The sequence below is a fragment of the Triplophysa dalaica genome, chromosome 19 (assembly GCF_015846415.1).
Source record: "Triplophysa dalaica isolate WHDGS20190420 chromosome 19, ASM1584641v1, whole genome shotgun sequence".
NCBI lineage: Eukaryota > Metazoa > Chordata > Actinopteri > Cypriniformes > Nemacheilidae > Triplophysa > Triplophysa dalaica.
The window spans coordinates 9,391,557-9,413,783 of NC_079560.1; the positions used below are offsets into that span (position 1 = coordinate 9,391,557).

At 37.4% G+C, this 22,227-nt stretch overlaps 1 pseudogene; it reads right to left on the reverse strand.

The window, feature by feature from the left end:
* Positions 1-391: 391 nt before the first annotated feature.
* LOC130408271 (uncharacterized) lies at positions 392-21,980 on the reverse strand (annotated as a pseudogene).
* Between the last annotated feature and the right edge of the window lie 247 nt (positions 21,981-22,227).

A 22,227-nucleotide genomic window follows, 5' to 3' on the forward strand; every position in this document is an offset into this window, starting at 1 on the left:
ATTTTTGATTTGCATTTACATTTAGTCATTTAGCAGACACCCTAAGCGACTTACAGATGGAGGTAACAATGGAAGCAATTGGGACAACATAAGGACAACATTTAGCCTACCACAGTATACAGAGCTAAGTTGGAAGTTTTTTTTTTAAAGTGAAGAAAAGAAATACAAGTCAGAACTGATCGGTCAGGTGATGACAGAAGAGATGCGTTCTCAGACGATTGTTAAAGATTGCTACAGAATCTGTAGATCTTGTAGCAGCTGGCAGGTCATTCCACATAAGTGGAACCGATCCAGAGAAGGTACGTGAGAGAGATTTCACCTTTTTAAGATGATACCACAAGACATTGTTCGTTTGCAGAACGCAGGGATCTGGCGGGTACATATGTCTGCATTAGCGAGTAAAGATAAGGGAGGTCGAACCAGTGGTGTGCTTGTCGGCCAGGAGCAGAATCTTGAATTTGATGCGAGCCACTATAGGGAGCCAATGTAACTTAATGAAGAGAGGATTGAAGTGTGCTCTTTTCGGTTAATTGAAAACCACTGGTTTGGTCGTGCAAGCTGGAAGTCCAGCCAGTAGTGCATTGCACTAGTCCAGTCTGGACAGAACAAGATCCTGGACTAGGACTTGCTTAGCATGCTCTGATAGGAAGGGTCTGATTTGCCTAATATTGTAGAGGATGAATGTTTCTGGACCGGGTGGTGCTGGCAACCTGATCTGTGAAGTTAAGCTGATCATCGATCACAACTTCCAGGTTTCTGGCCATTCAGGAAGATTTGATGGTTGATTAACCACTCCCAGGTTTCTGTCCTTTCTGGAAGATGTGATGGTTGATGAGCCCCGTTGAATGAAAAAGTTGTGATGAGTCTTTGTGTCGGCCAAGATTATAAGCAGTTCTGTTTTTGCAAGGTTCAGCTGCAGGTGATGGTCCTTCATCCAGAGCGAGAAGTCGGCTAGGCATGCTGAAATGCGTACAGAAACAGTCGGATCGTCAGGCTGAAAAGACAGGTGGAGTTGTATATCATCCGCATAGCAGTGATAGAAAAAGCCATTTTTTTGAATGACAGAGCCTAGGGATGTCTTGTATGCAGAAAATAGCAACGGACCAAGCACTGAGCCCTGAGGCACGTCAAGATGTTGGGACTCAGAGACCTCACCTCTCCAGGATATTCTAAATGACCTACCTGAGAGGTAAGTCCTGAACCATTGTAGGACCATTCCAGAGACACCCATAGCCTTGAGAGTCGAGCCTTGAGAGGATATGATGGTTAACTGTATCTAAGGTGGCAGATAGATCTAGTAGGATAAGAACAGATGAGTTAGAGGCAGCTCTTTCCTCTTCCTTCAATGACAAATAGCAGCGCAGTCTTAGTGGTATGACTGCTCTTGAAACCAGACTGGTTGTTGTCCAGGAGGTTGTTCTGGGTGAGAAAGGAGGAGAGCTGGTTACATACACGTTCAAGAGTTTTAGCAATGAATGGGAGGAGAGGTACAGGTTTGTAGTTTTCTAAAAGTGCAGGATTAAGATTGGGTTTCTTCAGTAGTGGGTTAATACGGGCCTCTTTGAAGAGTCGGGGAAATGTACCAGTTGTGAGAGACGCATTGATAATGTGGGTCAGAGTGGGAACAGCCGATGGAGAGATGGCCAGGTGGAGATGAGTGGGGATGGGATCTAGCGGGCAGGTAGTCAGGTGGTTAGAATAAATAACCTTGGAAAGGTCGTCTTCAGATAGGAGAGTGAAAGAGGGGAGCGAACATTTGGCTGGGGATTTGCCGTGGTCAAGAGGAGGTGGCGCAGAGAATTGACTGCTGAATGGTTGTTTTCTTTACAAAGAAAGAGGCAAAATCATCAGCTGTTAAGTCCGATGGAGCAGGCAGGCAAAGAAGAGCAGAAAAGGTTTTAAAGAGACTACAAGGGTCAGGAGAGTTGTTGATTTTAGCGTGGTAGTACCAGTTTTTCGCAGAGAATACATCAGCAGAGAAAGAAGAGACTGATAGAGAGAGGTCAGTAGGTTCTTTAGATTTGCACCACTTTTCTCTTCAGAGGGAGGAAGTGTGACAGAGACTGCAGAGGAAAAGCCGGAGGGAGAGAGTAATCGTAGTTTGCGCCGGAATGTGACCACTGGGGAATCATGTGTGGTGTCTGGAGAAGTTAGGTCGAGATCAAAAGTAATCAGGAAATGATCCGACGTGTGCAGCGGGGTGACCTGGGAGTGAGGAGTGGAGCAGTAGTGTGTGTAGATAAGATCAAGTTGATTACCAGATTTATGGGTTGATGAAGTGGGGACTCGCTTGAGGTCAAATGATGCAGTCAGGTTGTTGAAGTCCGCAGCCTGTGGTTTTTCAAGGTGGAAGTTGAAGTCTCATAGTACCACCAGAGGAGTACCACCCTCAGGGAAGGATGACAGAAGCACTTCCAACTCCTCCAAGAAAAGTCCAAGCTGACCTCGGGGACGATAGGTAACTACAACATGAGTTTTAACAGGATGGATGACAGATACAACGTGACTCGAAGGCGATGTTGTCGCATGAGGGTGCCAGCTGTTTGAATTTCCATTTGTTAGGAATAAGTAGACCAGTTCCTCCACCCCTCCCTAATATGAGTGGGCTGTAGGTTAAATTGTACTTATTGGAGAGGACAGCCGGTTTGGTAGTGTCCACTGGTTTGATCCAGTGCTAAAAGAGAAAGACCAGAATGATTAGCAAGAGCTGTGCTAAAATCTGCTTTTTTAACAGCAGATTTGCAGTTCCAAAAGCCAATGGGAAATGAAATTGAGATAGTTTTGAATGCTGAAAGTGCATGCAGATTATTAGCATTACCACGTGCCTTCTACGTGATACCGGTGATTTACCAGATGTAGTGACAGTAGGGATTAGAAAACACATAGTCAAAAGCGAGAAATAAGGAATATACAAGACAAAAAACAAGAAGAGATTTAATAGAAGTGCAAAAAGTTCATACTTAAATGCAATACTCAAGTGCCTTGTCGGTGGAGTCACGCAGGTATAGTCGATGGTCTTTACACTCTTCGGTCTTCACATGACGAGGGCTGCACGCGAATTCAACACTCGACACCGGTTGTAAACAAGGAACGAAACTGCGTTTTAATCCAATAAGACAAGAGTAATCAATTACATTTACGCGCTTCAGTTGATTCTTTAGCTGTAACAGACCGCTTCACCCACAAACTGGGCCGAGTGCAACAGTTTAAATACTTAAGCTGGCGTTGGACACGCCTTCCAATATCTCCCAATAACACGCAAAACCAGCACGAAAACAAACAAGTCAGAATAAGCATATTGTTTGATTTTGTACATAAATATTGTGTTACATTAAATCACAATATAACATGATTTCAAGCAAATTCTGACATTTTATTCTTCAAAAACTTTGTAGAAACCATTAAGTAGACATTTTACTTACATCTCATGTGCTTTCTATGGACATTAAATCACTTTTGTAAATTTCTTTTGATGGGGACATCTTGACGTCTTTGACTCATGTACTGTATGTCCCTGTACCTTTATTCTTGATGCGTCAATCATGGAACAGCCCCTCACCAGAGTATTTAGTAGAAGTGGATATAACACTTCTATACTCCATAAAAATGGTAAATTGTCAGGAATAGACTTGCAATGACATGCTTTGTCTATAGAACATAACCCAACATTTAAACAGTAGCATTTTATTTCTATGCCATAAATGAGAAGCTATAGGTGATGCACAGTGACACAAGCTCAGGGAAGGCTGTGCATTATCATAACAACTACATAAAAATGACCAGCATCAAGGATCCATTTAATCATATTAATTCAATGAACACATGCCATCCATATTTGATGCAATGTGTCCTCAAACAGTTTGACCTCAGTCCTACATCTCTAACAACTCTTACTGTACTATTAAAGAACCAGAGACTGTTGCTGGACAGACTGATCTGAGACCAGAACTCACTCACGCACACAAGCACACACAATTCATGTCACTTTTCTCTCCTGTGGTTAATTTTCTTTCTTTAACCACACAAAGCCGCTACGACCAAACCTCAAGCACACAGAGCTAACACATGCAGTTTCCTAACTGTGTTCATAGATGACACATCCCATCCTCCTCTGTTAATTAAAATGAGCGACTATGTGCTACCCATGTAGCTGAACTGACAGGAGCAGCAGCAGTTATCTAACAGCACAGAATCACTTCAGGTGAAGGGAGCAGCGGTCTGCCTGCCTCACGCTTTATTCTGCCTATAGAGAACAATCCAAACAAAGACATTTTTATTATTTACAATGTTTCAAGGTCACATAGTTTTTTTTTATCTATTACTGTAATGAAGGGCAGTGGATAGAAAAGGTATGTTTGGCTCTTAATTTGCTCTTGCATCACTACTTTTGAATCAATTTTCAAAACCCAATGGAGCCTTTTAATCAATTCATTTTTTTAGAAACACCCCAGGCAAAGTTAATATTTTATTAGTTTTTGCCATAATGTCTTATAGTAACAAAAGTAATTTGCTGATATGAGATCATCTGAAACGCGGGACTGGATTGAGAATAACTGCATTAAATGATATGAAATCAATACAAAAAAAGTAACGTTTGAAAACAGAAATTGTTTAATTTGCACAAATGTTATTATTTTACAAAAATGCTTTAAATTACCCCGAACACTTCCCATTTTTTTCTAAAACAATCTGTGAACATTTTGTTGTGCTTATTTTCAAAACTAAACTCTGTTTTGGTTGTTAATTGTTTTAACACTACTGAACCTAGCTTGGAGAAATTCATCTAATCAGAGAAAAATGTATTCTACATATCAAGGATAAATAGACATAATTAGTCTAAATGAATGATGTAATTATGTTTGGTCTCAAAACGTGTGTCGGACTAATGAATCTCCTGATAAATGATGATGGGTGGAGTTCAATGGTTTGTTTTCATTCTGTGTTTGTGTGTTTTTGCGGCGGTGCATTAGAGCTCTCTGAGAGTGACAAGGTGCGGATGGAGGACGTTACTGGAGTCTATGAAGAAGACAAAGAGCCAATGCTGTATTTCATTAAGCCATTTGGGACACACAGCAAGGACATTGTTCATCTTAACATGGTTGGTTTTCCGCTCACGTGGCAAATACTTTGCTTGATTTATAAACAAGCCAAAAGTATCTACAACATCATTATGTCCCTTCTGGGCCCCACACAGGCTATAAGTGAAGCTAGAGTGGATTTCTCTCCTCTTCTGTCTGTGTGATAAAAGACTGGACACAACTTTATTTGATCAAAGTAATGCATGGCATTGATTTAATTTAATAAAGCAAGGTACTGTTACATAGAAACTATAGAGGCTGAATACTCTTGTGCTGCTCAGTAAACGTTTAATGGGGTTGTGTCCACTGCTGCAGTATTTCATTTATCTGATAAGATCCGTTGACAGGAAGCTTCACTCATTCTTTCTAAAGACAATGTACCTAAAGTTTTGATGATGTTGGACGATTGATTCTGTGAAACTTGTTCTAACCAACCACAGCAGAACAATTTTTCACAACAAGCAATTTTTCCTGTCTGCACTTAAAGCGTACACGTTGTGTGATGCTACAAATCACAGCCAGTTACACCAGCTCGAGCTGGCTTAACAACACACTACACAGCTGGGGTATGTAAAACATGACGACAGACTTATTTCGTTCACTTTCGTGAGTTTCCCCCAGACTGTTTCCATAAAAATCTTTGTGTTGTGTAATTTGAGAAATTTGTCATGTAAATTTACGTTCAGGCTGTCCTTGTCATGTTTGCTGTTGAATATGAGGAATGATTCAATGCGTTTCCTTGTGGGCGGAGACAGGTGGTTTATCGATTTTTACTTTTTGATGATTTATCTTTGTTGAAGCCAGAACGTAACGTTAGCCAGAAAAGAGACTCTGGTTATGCATTGTAAAAACTTAGTGTGCCTCATTTATTGTCTATTGAATGCGCAAAAAACACAAGATGGTTCTCGCCTAAAATGGAAACGCATTGGACAAATAAATTCAGATGTAGTGAACATTAAACCCTCCAATTTCAATTTTAAAAAACTTTAAAAAACTTTTTTGCAAATGAAGTATTTTATTTCGAAATTTGGTGCTTCCATCACTGCGAAAAGTCAAAATGCACAGCTGTAAACAAGCGCTCCACAACAATCTGGCAACAAGAATTTCATTCTGGAGTTTGTTTAGAAAATTAAAGTATTGTAATAAAGTTCACAAATAGTTCTGATTAATTTGTTTCGAGTCTTTCCATATCTTTATACATTTCTTTTTTCTGATGAACACAGAGAAAGATATTTGGAAGAATGCATATAACCAGACAGATTTTGCCCACCATCAACTCCCATAGTAGGAAAAAATACAAAATACAATGGTAGTCAAAAGTGCCCCAGAACTGTTTGTTGTCCTACATTCTTCAAAATGTTTTTTCAAATGTTTTTTTTGTGTTCTTCTAAATATCTTTCTCTGTGTTCATCAGAAGAAAGAAAATTATACAGATTTGGAACAACTCGGATGTGAGTAAATAATGACAGAATTTTCATCTTTGGGTGAAGTATCCCTTTAAGCATAGACCTCCAATATAAAACAACTCACTCAAACTCAGACTGACAAACAAATTCATAGCAGCATTTGTTAAACGGAGAATTATATTTTATTCTCAGTTATTATTTTTATTATTATATGTTGTATGGTAATATGCATGTTGGGCATGGAAAGACCATATTGCTCTCACATTTGTCTAATTTTATTGAATAAAATTTCCATTTTCTGATGCACAGTCATGGCACAAACTGTTAAATTAAAGCATCAACTAAACATGTCATAAGTGGCATTATGACTTACATATTGGCTATTTATTTTTAATTGGATATTAAAGCACATGATAATACTAAACATTGAGAGGTTTTTCACATACAGTTACGACAGAGCCAAGTTTCTATGCAACACAATGAAGGCTTTTTAATGAAAAGCATGAACGAATATCTTCAGTGTTTGTCCTTGGACTGCATCCATTCCTACTGAAAACACGAAAGCAATTCATCAGGGAAAGTTTGAAGGTTAATTTAAGGTTAAAATATGGCTTTGTAGATTTGTTTTTGGTTAGTGTTTCCTTGGTTTTGTGTTAGAATACAAAAAATGGCCATTGCCAAACTGCATGAGAAATTGTCAAGGACGCTTGTTATATTCTTTGGATTCAGAAAACAGCTCTCTCTAATAAAACCCTGTGTCAAAAAAGATCATATTTCTCCTGCGCCATAATAAATGTATTTCGGTTTTAATAATTAAATTAGGCTTTTGATCATTAATTATATTAAAACCATTATTTTTCATTCCCAGGTTTAATTAAATCCCTAGTGTTAGCTAACAGGATGAGGCAAATAAGAATCTTCATTTACCAAGCCACAGGTTTTTCATTGAAATATCAGACCATTTTAAAAGCCTTAGACCACTTTAAAAAACCTTTCAAACAAACACAGAATGACATTAATGTGAACAGAAATTTCGCTCCGGTGGAACCAATTAGACCTGTCTGTATTGATCAATTATCTGCGCAATAATAAAATGTTAACTTGAGATATTGTTTTGCAACACCAGGACCTATAAGTAAAAGTGAAGTTCAGCTGTTTGCCATCGGATAAACTTTTAAATAAACACAGATAATTATTCACATAATTAAAGAATCTGTGTTTTTGTTTACTATTCTTAACCCTTCTGAAAAAGTCGCTCCTGCTGGTTTCAGAATAGGAGTTTGTTAATAAGCTTGTTCTAATTGATTAAGAGCAGGTTTTATTTTATCTCTGAAATGCATGCATTCACCACCTCAAAATAGTTTTGATTATCACAACCAAAAATATAAGCTCGAGGATAATTTGAATTTACATTTTATTAGCGTTTAAAACAATAATCTATATCTGGAACTGTTCAAGCACACAAACCTGTTGAAAAAGCAGAATGAAAATCATCAAACTTTTTTCCCAAACCCTCACCCACTCCATTCTCATCTACCTGAATAGGAGATTGATGGTCATCTTTACCGTTCTATTCATTGATCAACATATATTAGAGTCGGAAGATTCTGGCTTTTCAGTTCGCATTATGATTGACAGTCCTGCTAAGAATAAAATGTACTTTCAGAGCTTCATGGGGTCTACGGAGCACCCAAATTGCCTCAAGACTGCAGTTCCACATTATGAGCTGTGAAGCTAATGTTCATCTGCCACCCAGGCCAAGTCAGCAGAGTTTAATGAGCCATACTGTATTAAAATGCCTCACTCGAGTGTGGCTCTTCAAATTCTCTTTTATTGTAAAAGAAAATTCATTTTCTCCAGTCCCACTCTTTGATTTGCCGATGATTATTTCATACCGCATCAGAGTTTGCGGATGTATGCTCTCTACGTGGGGATGAGAGGCTGCCTTTTCAATAAATCCTGAAGACAAAATATTGCCTTCGAATGATAATGCCAAGGCTTCTATAACAAAACCTCTATCCTTCTCTGCCATCATTTCCCTTCATTTTACTCTAAACTTGTCTCTTTGATTTAAAAGGCAACGTGGCTTGTTCATTACTCCTCCTATTGATCGCATTTTTTTAACTAAATAAACATATTAAAGGTCAAGATACATATTAAGTATGGGCTTTTAGACATTTAAAAGCTGAACATAAATTTCCACTCACGAGTGTGAAGCTTGCAGGTGTAAAGGTTGCAACCATTACTGTGTATTGGAATTTGCCTGTGTATGGCACTGTTTGCTGAGATATTTTTTTATTTCTAAAATATGTGAAAGATTAACATGTGCAGTCCACTGTCAAACACAATTTAAACCATAATCAAATATTTACACAGATTTAATGATGAGCTATCTTTTCTTAATGCACTTGATAAACTGTGTGGTGATTTCTAGGAAAAATATTATTTTGAGCAAATTATTTTGAATAATGATGGTGATCAACTTTCTAAATGCATCATACCAGCTACCACAGAAGGAAATTCGCATGAAGTCTCCGCGTTGAGACCCAATAAGGGTTTCACCAGCTGCCGCATTGGGCCAATTATGTATTTTGAAGATTGTGAACAAGGAGGAAATTGTACTGAACATACATTGCTCCAAGACTATAACAAATATCCACTTATAATTTGAGTTCAGGCAAACGCAGGGATGTTTTTGTAGCCGTAGCCTAATTGACTAGTAGAGATGGCACAAGTTTTTAGATAATTGCTGGAGGTGATCATTAAAATGAGTGGAGCACAGCTGAGGGGCTTAAATTCAAAGTTAATAAAACAGGGATAAGGAAATGTAATCATTTTTGTTTAATCGTGTGACATTATTAGGGTGAATACTGACAAGTAAAGTATAAAGATATTCCCATTAATTTAACATCATTAGAAAGCCCATGGTCGGTTGTCTATTGTTAGCAGCTTCTAAACTGTCTTTTGTTGTTCTTTAACCAAACATACAAAGAATTCTGCAAAAAGAAAATTAGATTCAGTATCTGATTTAACTGGGTACATCTGTAATTGCTGTGTTATTTTTTGATGTGTAATTGTGTTGCAGCTGTGAACAAAGAGCTCTTTTTAAAAATCTCTGTGTAAACCAATGCTGGAATCAACAATATCTACAGCTTTTTAACATTTTGCATTTAATGTAATGAATTTTGAGAACAAAGCTTAAAGGGATAGTTCACCCAGAAATGAAAATTCTGTCATCAGTTATTTACAGGTTGTTCCAAACCTGTATAAATGTCTTTGTTCTGCTGAACACAAAAATATTTGGAAGAATATCAGTAACCTAAAAGATCTCATGCCCCATTTACAGCAATATGTGGGGGAAATAAATACTATGGGGTCAACGGGGAATGATATATGTTTGGTTACGGACATTCCTTCAAATATCTTCCTTTGTGTTTATCAGTACAACATTTACTGATAAGTGTACAAACCAATTCACCTTCCAGTTTCCTTTCAGGGGACTGTTTTAAAGCTGAGAGTATGTTTATTAGAGGTTGCTCTGACAGAAATGTGAGGCCATTCAATTACAAGCCTGCTGACTGAAAAATGTTATGCTGAATGTGAGGGTTTGCGAGAAGCCTCTATTGAAATCTCAAGGTCAAAGCTAAGTGCTCTGAATATTTACATGATTAAACATCTATATCTTCGAATTCAACGAAACATTGTTGTTAACAAATCTGCAAAACTATCTTGGCCTTACATTTCACTCACCGTCCTTGCTACAGGGTCAATGCACGCTTTCATCAGCCTGTGATGGTTTCCTTAACATCCATAATAGCCGAAACTCAAACACAATCAATTCGAAGTGAAAAACGCCACTCATTTTCTCCTTTGAATTTCCTTATCACTCAGAAATGTGTCAGAATACGGAAGTAAAAAACGATTGCATCTTCCAGTTCATGGGGACTTTAAGATTGCTTTTATACTCTTGTGAAATCAAATAGATAAAAAATAAAACATGGCAGTGTATTATATGTACATATACATACTGTATATATATATTCATTTATAAAGTAATAGCAGTATACAGTAATATGGAAAGATTAAAGATCTTGTTTGCATACATATATGTACACAAACACACAGACACACAGGTGACTGTGGACATAGTTATAATCCATAGATGGACAAAAATGCGACTTTGTTTATGTATGAAAAGTGCAAAGCATTCAAAGGCCATTGAATAGATACTGGGAGTATGTATTTCTATACTCATTAAATTGATTTAATGCTATTATTAATGTCTACCTTTGTTTGCATAAATGTGCTAATTAGCATTACTTTCCCATCTGAATTGACTGGAGTTGTGCATTTCACTACTTTTGCATTTTGGCTTACAATATTGTGTGTGAAAAATAAAAGTTTAAAATTTTGTTCTCAAGTATTTCGATTGATCTTAAATATCAGCCAGTCCATATTATCTAGATCCTCTCGAGCATATGCCATAAAAAACAATCGAAAACAAGGTACCACTTCACACCAGCAACTGTAATACATCCACCGCGCACTGTTTCTGAAGTGTGGCAGGTGCGTTCTCTTGATTAGATCATCTTTAATTATGATTTTAATTAAATGGCCTATCTGAAGCAAGACTTCCAAAGTCCTCAACACTGACGAGGGATTTAAGAAGATAAAAAGAAACAGACAGTGGGAGCCAGAGCTTTAAACCCATGAGAAACTAGAAAATAATAAAGAGAAAACATTGAGGATAAGATAAACAATGGTTTCAAACAAAAGCATTTCAACAATAGCCACATCATTTTGAATCTGATGTCCAAGTACCATAAAAACCCCGAGAGAAAACATTAGACAAACTCCAAATTCTGATACACCCTCTCACTTCACGAGTATCTGCATGAAGATGTTCCCAAGACACCCATATGCGCTTGGTTTATTTGTTTACAATTCGCTCCATGCTTTGTCATAGCGGGGAACTGTGAATTTACATTCGCATACTGTATGCTTTTGATAACACAGTCAGCGGGGCTACCCTGGGACTCATTGTTCTGTGTGAGGACTCTGAGGCAGATGGAAAATGGACTCTGGGTCTTTAGTGTAGTGAAAAACGGCAGATGACTGACAGGGGAATTCTGTCAGCTCTTAATGTTTACTGACTTACTGGCTCGTTTACAAAAGGATAGATAATGATACTTAAACACAAAATGGATCTACATCCAGCTTGCATTTATACCTGTCCTGGAAGGGGTCGTGTGGCGGAAAAATGCGGCGGAACAAATTACCCCGGAGGGACAGCTGACATGAAAATTAGCAAAAGAGGTATGCAGTGTTGAAGTACAAAGTGCACTTCATAGTGCAGGTGAGTACAGGTGAGATCCTTCACCCTGAAGCCCTGTGCTGGTTACTCTCTGAAGCTAAGCGGGCTTGAGCTTGTTTACCTGGATGGGACACCTCAGTTCTGTTGGAGAAGGCCAGTGGGGTGCTCACCCATTGATAAGAGTCTTATAAACTGAAAACAGTGTCATGGTTCTTGATCTGAAATTAGAAAAAATCCTGGGCTGTGTCTGAAATATACACTCATTCACTACAGCCTTCATTAGTTCACTGATATAGTTCACCTGAAGAAACAAATGAAAACGAATGAAACTTGCACAAATATTTGGTCGCGATTCAGAGCTTTTGTCCCAGGCCTTAAAAATCTGTCTGTGACAGCAAAATCTAGTCGAAATCACATTCGGGTGCGTCCTCCGGGTGTCGCATTTGAACACCCCATATGTAATCGAGGTTCATTTTTTCAGGTCTTATTTCAGAAAACCAACCGCTACATTTCAAGGTAAGAATGAAACTACAATGATTATACGTCTAGAGAGAAATAATTATTTATTTAGAATCGTTTAAATTTGTGAACCTTGATGACGTATGCGGTCGACAAAAGCGACTTCCAGGGAACCCAACTGAAATCCTGGCCAGGTGCGTTTCCCAAAAGCATCGTTAGGCAACTATGGTCGCAAGTTTCGTCCTTCCGGCATAATTCAATGATTCAAGTGTTTCTCGACAAAATCGTTCAAACTATCAATCGCAAGCAGCATCGCAAAGTTGCATGGTTGGAACTAGAGGGGCCCATTTCAACAAGGGGGTTCAACCAACACCGAGTTAAAATGTGTACTCTGAATTGTTTAAAACCGAGATGCGAACTTTTTGGTTTCAGAACTGCTGGTCAACTCTGGGTAAACTTACCTTGAGTTAAGCGCTTGCACCACAACTACAACAAACCATGATCAACGAAGCTCCGATATTACGAAGCACCATGGCAACGGCACCAAATAAAAGCAACTGTCTGTGGAAAATGGCATTTATGGTCACCCTAGAGTAGAACCTTGTTGTGAAGTTTTATTGAAATACTAATAATCAATGTACTATTTTAGTCTTTCCTATGCTTAGAATAAACCTTGACGCTGTCTGTTTTCCCAGCTGATTGGACTAAAGAGATAAATGTTTCATATGTCGTGCCTGCAAACCCACCAAGCTGCTTTCATTGCTTGGGGTGATGCTAAAGGATGCACACAGATGTTAACAAGGAAAATGATATTGAATGTAAACAGTATGTGGGCAGAATTCAGCAGTTCATTAATAAGTGTTTAAAGATACAAAACTTTTAATAAGGTGGATGTGGGAACAGATCTTCCACTTACTAAACACTCTGCGCTTCTGTGCTGCTCTCTGTGTTTAATATAAACTTTTAAACACACTGCTTATTTTATATTGTTTATTTATATATTACAGTTATTTATTTACACAACACTTCATTCCAGCAGCTAATCAAAGTTTACTGCTGTAAATTCGAACCATGCAGCTGATTAGGCCTTAAACCACAACCTTGACAACAATTAAAACTAAAAAGCTTGGAAGCACATATAGTACTTGTTAAGATTATTTGTTATATGCACTTATTTTTGTAATAATGTTGAATAAAAATGAACATTGACTCCTTAAGGCTCATGTCTAAAATTTCCTTACACAGGTTAGAATGATATAATGAAAATACATTTAGGCACAGGCTTTTGCAATGGTCCCCATCTTAAAAATAAAATATTGCTTAAGGATAGTTGGGTTGATACACCTCTTCTCTTCCTTTCTATCTATCTTTCTTTTTTCCTCAATTTCTTCTGTTTTATTTTCTTCAGTCACCTTTATATACATGTATGCAGTTGTACAGTATTACACTTTAAACCAGTAAAGACAGAAATGGATTGTGGTGACAGTCCATGTGAAAAACAACATCAATTCGGTTAATAATGCAAAAAGTCTGGAATACCAGCTCTCATGAACACCTTTGATGGGCAGCTTTTTTGATATGAGTTGTGCTTGCAGTGAAAGATAATAAAAAAAAAGTGTGGCAGACATTGATTTATATCTTTACCAAGCCGTTTGTGAGCCTTCCAGTCTTTTCTATTTGGTTACTTTTTTATGCAGGATGCAAAAGTCCTCTTTAATTTGGGGATGGATAAAAACTATGTCACAAAACATATAGTGACAAATGTAAAGGTACCTTTAACCATCAGAACCTTTGTTATAAAAGTTTGTTATAAAAAGCATTATTACATTTCACTTTCTTTATCTTTTCTTTGATATTAGCCATTCAGGCGGGCCTTGAATGACACCAACAGCCTCTGTGCGGAAGAACGTTTTTAATATTTTCCGTCTGGATTCTTTTATCATGCGTCTATTCTGAAGAGAGAATGGTTAAAAGGGACCCTTCTTTCAAAGGGATCGCGACCTTTGATAATTCTACCATCAAAGAGCACTACCAAATTATGACCTGAATAGCAATGTATAAACTTCTTTGTTCTTAGACATTAAAGTAGAGCATAGTGTCTCCGACATATCAATGTTTGAGGGTTCAAATGCAAAGAGTGACAACTGTGGACCAATGCGTATCTAAAATAAAGTGAAGAATTGACCAGTGGAATTAGCCACTATCAATAGAAACAGAATAATACAAAGTATTTAACAGTCAGCAATGGCTTAAATACAGAGAAGTTTTCTCCTTTAAACAGCCCAATGCTCTAATTTAACTATGGAGGACAGATGGTAGTGATGCAGTCATGGTACGTTTACCCATCAGCCCCCAACTGTACAGGTGAATACCAGTGGGAGGTGAGTTGGAGACAATGTGTCAGCGCTGTTAAACTTCTTCTGTATTGAAACACTTTTGTAACTGTATTATCCCCGGCGCTAGTCTTGTTTCATTTAGCTATGCTTGTTTTAGGAGAAATAACTTATAAATTGACACTGGCCTTCAGAACGACAACGGCAAATTCACCCATTTACCTTAACTCAGTGCTCCACGTCTACATCCCCTCCCGTCATCATTGGTCTGAAAATGAGCAATGCCTGATTGTTCCATCACTGCGAGGCACCGAATCGCTTGCAAAAACCTTTACTCATTTGGTTCCCCTGTGGTGGAATGAAACACCAGCCTCCACCAGAACTGCAGCATCCTTCACAACTTTCAAAAAACAGCTAAAAAAATACAGAATCTGCTCCGCATTGGTTTTACTTACCAATAACTGTCTGACTTTCTGTCTGTCTGTCTAAAAAATGTTGTTGTTCATTTTCTCCTTTGCTCACTCCAGCTTTAATCCTCCTATTGTAGCAGGGCCTTGTAAACTAACGGTACTGTGTAGCGTGTTGACAAAATGTTTATTCACTCTTCTTCTTGCACTTTGGATAAAAGCGTCTACCAAATGAATAAATGTAAATGTATAGTAAAATAAATGTAACATTGCACCACAGTACTAGGTCTTTGGACTAACAGCAAAATCTCTCAAACTTTAAGGGTCTCATGACACAAGAGGAGTCATTTAGCTTGGACATGGGGGACTGTTTTATTTCCATGTCTCTCTACTTTGTATTCATGATCAGTTCTCACCAACTTCGAAACATGCCATTATAAAGCAGGAAAATGTCACATTCCACATTTCAACAAGAATTTTCCACTGAATACACTGATTTAATTTAGATAGATCTGCTCTGACAATGAAAGACTTATCTTGCTCTCAAACCCTATTCATTTTTACATTCTGTCCTGTTGGAAATGAATAGTGCTCTGTTTTAAATTCACTTTTCCACATGGCGCCATCAAAATTCTACAAACCACTGTTCAAAACACTTTCTTTCTCCAGGCAATGTGGATAATAAACAGAAAATTCAGAGAGCCTTTAAAGTATGCGCAAGGAAAAATAACCTACGTGAAATTAAATTATTTGTTACTTTTTTCCGTTGGCAAACATATTTTCAGCAAATTGGGGTTTAAATTATTTTTGCTCCACATCTGAATAATTCAGTCACATTCTGAGTTTAAATCTGTCAATAAATCTGGCAAAACAATCATTAGACTCGTTAATCATTAAAATTGTAACAGCATCAATAATGTAAGTCTGCTTTCATAATGAAGTCACAATTATACCGTAGAAATTCATTTTATGCAGGATTATCATTTGTTTTAGAGTCGGGATACTCAAGATGCAAAGAAATCATTAACTAAACATGTTTTTCCACATTATTTGCTGATTGCTGAGCAGTATTTCAAGCATAAGAAAGCAAAGCCCCAGCCGGCAAAGAGATTACAGCACCGTTCATTTAAAAAGGCTCTGCATTTTACTTTATATTTAGAAACTCACAAGTGCTTCAATGTTTAAAATACAAAAAAAATCAATGCCGGCCTTTCAGCAAGATAATGTTTAGATGTGAAAACCATCTCTGTCCATTGATATTGATGCTTCACTCATACCTTCTGAAGAGAATAAATGAATAGATCAATTAGTCCAACATTATGACTGTCTGCCGCTTTATGTGACTACTGTAATTATGTCTGTGGTGGCATAATGTTCCTTTGCAGGAAATGTTGTGCTAGAGTTTAATGATCTGTGTGTTAATAACTAATTCATTTTTCAGAAGATTTTGATTATCTAATTATTTTTAGAAATTTTGTTTTAGGTGCTTCAAAAGGTTCATCGATGCAATAGAAGAACGTTTCGGTTCCATAAAGACACTTTTTCTAAAGACCTTTAACACCTGAAAAACCTTTCTGTTTTACACAAGGTTCTTTGTGGAGAAAAAGAGGTTCTTTATAATAAAGTAAGAAAGAGATGGTTCTTTGTGGAACCAAAAATGGTAAAATGGAACCTTTTATGCACCTTTATTTTCAAGAGTGTAGTTAACCTACAGAATGAGATTCATTACCTCACAGAAGCATTAATTATCTGTAAATTCAAGAATTGCTTATTCAATCTCCTATTGCACAACCAAAGTCTCCTGATGCACAGCTTTTGTTTTCTTGTCTATGTTTACAGTGTTGTCAAATCATCCCTGTGAATGACAGTCCCAGAGAAACCATGATTATGATGGTGGAGATAATAACACATCCATTCGCGGTCCCACACGCCACCTCACATCAGTTTAGAATTTTAAGTAGAATAACAAAGCTTAAGAGTTTAGGTTTGCTTAGTTATGACACATTTATATAATCAAGAATTGGGTAGAGTAGACCAAATGTTTTTTTCTGGTCACAGTATGATGTTGGCGTTGAATTACAAATAGTTAAGAAAATAAAAAGTTTACATTTGTAATTTTTTATTATTGTGACAACAATATTAGCAGAAGCTACATTCTTAAAGGGGAAGTTCAACCAAAACTTACTCACTCTAAGGTTGTTCCAAACCTCTATTAATTTCTTTGTTCTGCTAAACACAGAACAGAAAGATATTTGGAAGAATGTCAGTAACCAAACAGATCTCATCCCCCATTTACTGCTATAGTAGAGAAAATAAGTTAAATAGGAGTCAATGGGGAAAGAGATTTGTATGGTTACAGACATTCTTCCAAATATCTGTCTGTGTGTTAAGCAGAACAAAGACATTCATACAGGTTTGGAAGAACTTGACAGTGAGTTAATGATGACAGAATTTAAACTATCCCTTTAAAATTGAAGGGGCTAAAGATCTTTGCAATGATGCCACATATGGAAAACATTTTTTGGTTCACCAAAGAACATTTCAGTTAAAGGTTTTCAGAACCATTTCTTTCTTACCATTTTATAATACATAGAACCTTTGCATAGAAAGGCTTTGTTGTTGTTAAAGGTTCTGGAACCATACAGCTTGGCTCTTTTAAAAACCTCTATTTTTTGTTGTTGTTAAAGGTTCTGGAACCATACAGCTTGGCTCTTTTAAAAACCTCTATTTTTAAATTTGTTTGTCTATTGTTTGAAACACATTTGTGAAACACAATATAAATGTCAACATTATTTTCCTCTAAAAAGCATGACTCATGCATAATATTCAAAGTTAGATTGTGCATTATTATTATTCAATTGTGTTACAAAATGTATTATAGAACCAGTTTGAAAAGTAAGAAGTGGTCTATTCAATCTTGCTTAACTTACCAAAATGATGATAAAAACAGAATGCTAATGTTTAAATGTCTAAATTTGAATTTTATTCTCTGCTTCAGTTTTTCAATTTTGTGCAATGTATCAAAAAACAAAAGAATTCTGGTCTCAGGAATTGTTTATTCAAGGGGTCATATCATAAAGTCCCTTTTATCTTGTGAGATAAACAAGTTTGAAAATGTATTGTTTATTACCTGAAGATGTCAGTCTACAAGTGATGATAACAATTGTGCTCAACTAACCCCATAATCTACTTTGACCGCATTAGTGATTCAAGACCTTCCGTTATGCATCTTTACTGTATTAAGTTCTCCTGAAGCTTGAAGTCATTGCCCCCTGCTCTGTGTTCTCCTGTTGGGAATTACAGTGCCATTCTTTTCCAGCGTGGCAATCAGCCTGGCTTGACGGATCTGGCTGTTACCACCGGAAGGCTGTGAGGAGCAGCTTGCCACTCAACGCAATCTGTGTCAGGAACAAAATGTTTCTTCATCTTTTCACGTATCCATCAGCTTTGTCTCTGATGTATGCTGCTGGATAGAAGAAGCAAACGATAAAACTACGATTTTCAAGTAATTGCATCTTTCAATGAGCTTATGATGACACATTAGGGATAGAAGGGACATTATTGCTGAAGCGAATTCTCAACTGAAGACTCTGTAGATTTATACTACAGTATTAAACAAAAAAAACTTCCTGAGGTAAGACAGCTACAAAAAAGTTCAAATGGCTGTTTTTTTTAGTCATTGCCACAAAACCTTCCTGATTTATTTGCAATATTATAGCGGATATTTAAAGTGATGTGTGCAATTTTTGGAGGATCTATTGACAGAAATGCAATATTATATACATTCAGAGGTGTATGAAGACCTTACATAATAAAGCGTTGTGTTTTTATTACCTTAGAATGAGCTATTTCTATCCACATACACTGCGGGTCCCTTACTAGGAATTGGCCATGTTGTTTCTACAGTAACCCTAAATGGACAAACTACTCTACAGAATAGGGTTGCACGGTGTACCGGTGCTATGGTAGCATTGCGATGTTTAAGCTTCAAAATACCCGCGATGCCTCTCTATTTTTGAAACGGTAGCATTGCAGTACCATAGGCAATGTTGCATATGCGCATTAATGTTCATTTGAACACTTTCATCTGCCTTTTTGCAGTGTTTATCTCCTAAATGAATGATTCACTAACTCAGTGGAAAATTGACGCCACCTTAGTTCTGCATTTAAAGTAAGCCTAATATTTCCCTTTATAAAGAGTGTATCAATAAAATTTGTCCCACATTTGAATCAGTTCCCAACAGTTGTGTACTTTAGTATTAACTACAGTAAACTACTAAAACTCATCGAGACTAGTGATTTTGAGTCTTACCATAGTAAATATTTAAGTATACTACAGTATTTACTACAATTTATCAAATAACTACAGTTAATACAACAACATATTCTAGTGCAGTATAATTCTGTGTTTTTTCTATAGATTTGAATTATGAACATGGCACAGCATCGTGATACTACTTGGTATCAAGATACTTCAGCTGGTAAAGTATCGTAAGACATGTTTATGGTACCGTGACAACCCTACTACAGAGTGTCTTTTGTAAATACCTTATCTCCTTCGGCAAAGAAGCGAAAACGCAATGACATCTTAGTCCAGTGTCACCCACTGTACTCCTTCAGAATGGAGGGGAGATGGGTGGAGTGAGCCGTTGGTTGCAATCCGCAACCTCACCACTAGATGCTGCTAAATTTCATTCAATTGACATTTAAAGGTACAGTTATGCAAAAATATTTATTCTGTTATTGTGTCCAAAGTTGCCCCCTTCCTCCTCATTCACTATTTTCTGCATAAAAATGGAAACATATGACTTCATTTTGAAGATTCAATGATAAACATTAGAAAACATCCCTGGAGAAGGTGCATAAGCAGCGAAGATGATTCTTTAGGTCAAGACATATAGAGGTCAGCACCTCCTCTGATTTAAAAGAGTGTCCGATGGGCTTTCAAAGCAGATAGGGGTCGTGAACTGTCTCTTATGTAGACCCTCTATTAGAGAGAAACCTCTTCTCAGACTGACACACACAGATAAGTAGGAGATGAACTGAGTCACTTGATTTAAAATACCAGGTCAAAAAGTGAGTACTGTACAGAAATGTCTGCTCTGGTCTTTTGAGCCTTCTGTATTTATATAAAAACGTCCATATTTTGGTGCAAGTACTTTACATGAGAAAGTGGCATTGATTGGCAGATGGGTAAGGACATGTTATTTAGTCCACACTACTCTATAGATGAGGCGCCCAAAGTTCTGACCTCCACTTGGCCTGCCTTTCAATTTCATATCCACAAGTTATAATGAGCAACACACTTGACCATAAAGCACATATTCTCTAGGGGTGGTTATGTATGTGATTTGACCTCCCGTCAGCGTGACAGTGGGCTGCTCTTTGGTTGACCTCACAATGCCAGTACAAGGGGACACAGTGAACTACTCCTCTCTGGAGACTGTGGGTCAACATACATGACTGCATTCCTCTGTTGATAAAACTGGAATCTGGAAGCCTGGAAAGTTCTTGCAGCTTATTTTGTTTAAAATATTACTGTATGCATTGTAATGTTATGTTTGCATTAGGTTGTAATTGTTTAAATGTAAGATAGTGTTTTATTGTATACCGTACATTAAACTGTGTTTTAATAGAAGAGGTAGGTTTGAAAAATTGACATTTTGCAACTCTTACATAAAATAACTAAGCTGATCGGAACATTTTAAATACTTCTCCTTATTATTTTTTATTGTTATTAAATATTATTCTGTGCGGTTGCTCTGCTGGCACAATGCTGCTAGAATATGACTCAAGGACCGAACAAACTGCATTGAATCTGAGTTTACAAAGCTCTGAGAGTACACGTGCTGTAAACTCAAAAGATTGTTAAATTCTTGCTGCCTAGTTGTAATTTCAGCAGTCCACCTCAAGAATCAATGCTATAAATGATTTTTCATACAGTCCAAGGACAGTGCATTCTGCCAAAGCAACACAAAAATATTTTTGACGTCCATTTTAGATTGTTGGTTTGTTCTCCTACATTTTTCCTGTGCCATAAAATATTTAAAAAGATCCTAATACTGTGTGTACATACTACCTTTGAATTACTTATATGCACTCTTTAAGCGAAAAGGTGCACTCTCGGAAAGTGTAATATCAAACCTTTATGACATTCTTTCTTCTGCAGAACACAAAAGAAGATATTTTGAAAAATGTCTGTAACATAACAACTTACGGTTATGCAAGAATTTTCATTTTGGGTGAACAATCCCTTAAAAAAGTTTGCCACTGTTAGCAGAAGTTTGGACAAACTTAGCACATATTTCCGAAAGGGTAACAAGAATGATCATAACCTCAAGATTTTAAGCAGAAATGACACTTGAACCACCAGCTAATTTAATGAGACCTGGCTCTTCAAAAACCCAAACAGTGACACATAGAAAATCCCACACACAAACACAAGTGAATTAAGTTAATTAACGACAAAAACAAGCTAACTAGAAATCTTCTGCATCCTCTAATAGGGCAACGAATGTGTAATTAAAGTAGTGTCAAGCTTATCAGGGCCAATGATAAGAAAGCCACAAGCAGCCTATAACTTGCCTCCAGACACACTGGGAATATGCTACTGGGAACCTATAAGCCCTCAGCCTAGTTACACAGGCGACAACAGACTATATGCCTGAGAGAGGTCGCCTGTATACCATACAGGTAAGACAAAAAGCAACCTAACAAGGTCCACGTAGACATACCTTCACTTACTTTGACACACGGTACATACCCTCAGAGACAAAGAAATTAAGTCAGAAAAGAGAAAATGTGAAAAGAAATAACACTAATGAAACTTGTCAGACTTCTCAGGGGATGCGTTTAACTACGAGCACCTCCAACCAGCGCCGTGACAAGATGATCCACGCTGATGTGCCATCTCCAGGAACTGCAATGCACGAACAGCAGGCAGCTGTGATTTCCATAAACTCCGCAATGACAGGGACTGTCATCCTTATTATCTTGCCGTACAGAAAACCTTTGTGTCCACCACAGATTAATGATTTCTGCATTTCGTATCAACTGGTCCTTTCTGACATTGATGAATGTTGTGGCGTGTGTCTGGATCCAGACAGTCTTTGCTACACCTTGGTAATTTGTTCGCCTCGTCACACACTTTGACTGGAGCAGAAATCGATGAATGACGCAACCTTTCCCTAAATCATGTCCTTATATTAGTGGCAACACACGTCAAGAGAA